Raw genomic sequence first — 3,280 nt, 5'->3', positions numbered from 1 at the left:
GAGCGAATCGGGGCGGCGGCGACTGTGTGGCGGGCGGAGGGAGGAAGAAGGGAAAGGAAATGAAGGGCGGGTTGCGGTTGGCGTGCGACCGCCTTTGCATCTCCAGGTGTTGTATTTTACATCTCCTGGACCAAGTGATGTAATTTTTTTTTGCATCTACATCATTTGTTGGAGGTGGATTTTTGGGCCTCGAATATGCAAAAATTAGTTATTTTTGCATTTACATCATCTATTGGAGATGCTCTAAGAGCAATGCCAACGCGGTAACTCAAACTAACGCTGATTTTGTCCTTATTTTGTCCGTTTGGGTCGCCGAGTGTCGTGGGAACATATTTGACAGTAGAGTATAGGGGTACGTATAGGAGAGCAGAGTCTAGCTACGGCTTGGTTGGTACACTCGGATTTACGAGTTCAGGCCCCTCTCGGAAGAGGTAAAAACCCTATGTCTCGGTGTTGCGGGAGCTTGTTTATCTAGAGTGTTGTGTTACAAGAGGTGTGAACCCTTGTGCAGGGGCGGAGGGGCGACTTATATAGAGTTCGCTGGCCCCTCATGAATGCCCCGTTACTCAAGGGTTCAATGGCGAGGTTAAAGGTTGTGGGCGTTACATGTAACGTTAGCATTATATGTTCTTTAAGGCGATGAACTGATCGTCTCACCGTTGCGGTCTCAGGGTGACCCTAGGTCTTCTGTGGTCGAGTGACGCTTGGTACTCCGAGTGGGTAGAGATGGTCGAGTGATGGTGAGGCCTCCGAGTGAATCATGCGTCCGAGTGACTTGTAAGTTGCAGGTATTCCAGTCGGTGACCCCTTCCTAGCTTTGTGGGCATTGGATTCTTATATGTGGTGTCTTTGGGTAGGGTATGTAGGTCAGGCCTAGGACCCTACCCCAGATACATGTCCTCGTCATTAGCCCCCGAATGGATCGGGGTTCGAGTGAAAAAAGATTGGAGCGGAACCTGACTAGACTCAATGCCTCGGAGGTACTTTAGAGCTCTGCAGATACCCGCGCTACTTCAATTCCTTGCCAATCGCCTTGATCGATTCAGGCTCATTGTGCGACCGAGTGAAACGAATGATGGGTCATCGAGCATCGGGTCGGACCCGAATGAACAAGGAAATCTTCGACGCAGTCAATTGTTCTGCCTTGTCCCGGATTTCACGGGATTCGAAATTTTGGAGAAGCGTGCGAATCGGCAACAACGCGGTAAGTGGGGCGAGACTCCTCGATTTTCGCTCCCGCTTTATCGCCATGTATCGCGCGGTCTCCGTTCGTGGGATGCGCTGGGATCTCACGGACCCAGGGGTCAGTGACTCAGGCATGTTATTATAAGAGGCAATGAGGCCGAGGGGCGTAACAGTGCTTCTCCTCCATCCCCCCTTCCGCTCGTCTCTCCACCTCTTCCGCCTCTGCCCCACGCGGCTCCAGTCGACGCTGATGACCACCGCGGAGATGGTGAAGGACAAGACGGCAAAGCTGGAGTGCGCCAAGAAGGCGGCCAAGGGAAAGAAGGCGTCTAGCTCTCGGGCCGCGCCGCCGCCGGGTTGGATCCAGGGCAACTGGCTGCCATCGACGGCCACGACAGAGGACCTTGACAGGCTCGCCGCCGACAGCCTGCTGGTCCCAGGGTCTTGGAGATTGCTGGAGGAAGGGGAGATCGACCCTGCGCCGCGCCCCGGATAGCAGGTCCTCCTCCTCACCCACGTGGAGAGAGGTTTCTCCCTGCCCCCATCCATTTTTTGAGGGTTTCTAAATTTCTTCGGCGCTCAACTTCATCAGCTTCCCCCAAATGCCATATCATATCTTGCTGCCTTCATTTCCATGTGCGAAAATTTCTTGGGTTGTCATCCCCACTAGGGATTGTTCAAGCATATCTTCACGTGTCATTCTCAGTCGGCCAAGAAAGCAGATCCGAGTGATGAGAGGACCCATGTGACCCAGTTGTGTGGTGGTCTAGGTATCCAGATGAGAGGCAGGAGTGTGTTCCCCTCAATGACCTTTCTCGAGTCTGCTAGAGGTTGGCAGTCAACCTGATTTTACTTCAATGACGTTCCATCTTATGGTTTGTCGACTGGCCTTCCCCCTTTCACGTCTGCAATGATCAACGCTAACCGCTCGCTAACTGTGGCTAAGGAGGAGAATGCTGAAGTGGGAGTCTTGGTAGAAGATGTAGTCGAGCTGATTCGAGGTGGAGTGACGGGTTTCGGTCTGTTAGAGGTGTTCCTCAGTCGACGGATGTCGGAGTAATGGGCCACGGGTAGGCCAACCCGAGCCCCATGACCTTTCAAGACATCGGGGCAGGCTGTGCCCCTCAAGACCACAGGACGAAGAGCCGCCTCCTGGGAAGTCTACGGCAAGGCGGCCGACTGCCCGCTCACAGCCGAGTCCCAAGGACGACTTCCAGAGAAGCCGGCTTTGGGGAGTCGGCCGGCGACTCCAACAAACCGTGACCTCATCGAGAGGGACGGGGCAGGGGCGTGGCTACAATAAAGCCCACTCCTCGCCCCTTACCAAGGGCAGGCATGGCTACAGTGCGCCGTACTTGGGTAGATCTCCCCGCGGCGTGGCACTGTTGCCCAGCCGGCCCTGACATCAGCACCATTGTACCTAGTCCTGCGCCCATGACGGCTTGTCTGTACGGCCTGGAGGCAGCAGGGCCCACCAACCAGCGAGACCTCGGGAGACGGCGGGGGCACCGCCAGTCGGACCCAACGGGAGTCGGCCTGGGGGAGTCGGCCGAGCCCTCCCCCGGGCCCACACGCCATTAATCAAGAAGAGATGGTGTGTGGCCACAGTGATCGCCCGCCAGGCGGCGGGGCTGTTGCCACGACCCCCTGACCAAGCTTGCATCATCAGGAGCACGGCTACAGTAATCAGCAGCTGGCAAGACCCGCCCGCGGCGGATGCGGCCTGTCGGCTCCGTACCAGACCAGTCGGCGGGGCCCACCAGTCGGTGGGCCCCAGTAGTCGGCGGGCCCCAGCAGTCGGCGGAGAAGTCGGAGGTCGGAGACACTGACGGCTGGGCCCGCGCCCAGTCACATTACCATTGTACCCCTGGGGGGGGGTAGGCCTATATAAACCCCCCAGGGCACCCATGCAAAGGGTTGGATCCCAGTAGTTCTATACCTCACCAGATAGAGGGAGAGAGTTAGCCTTGCCCTCTCCTACCACATACACAGCTCAAGGAGCAATCGTGTAAACACTTGACCATAGTGATCATGCGGAGACCCCGCAGAGTAGCAGTAGGGGCATTATCTCCCCGGAGAGCCCCGAAGCTGGGTA

This window comes from Triticum aestivum, chromosome 6A (assembly GCF_018294505.1).
Source record: "Triticum aestivum cultivar Chinese Spring chromosome 6A, IWGSC CS RefSeq v2.1, whole genome shotgun sequence".
Classification (NCBI taxonomy): Eukaryota; Viridiplantae; Streptophyta; class Magnoliopsida; order Poales; family Poaceae; genus Triticum; species Triticum aestivum.
The sequence above is the reverse complement of the archived record's forward strand: the minus strand, read 5'-3'. Positions refer to the sequence as shown.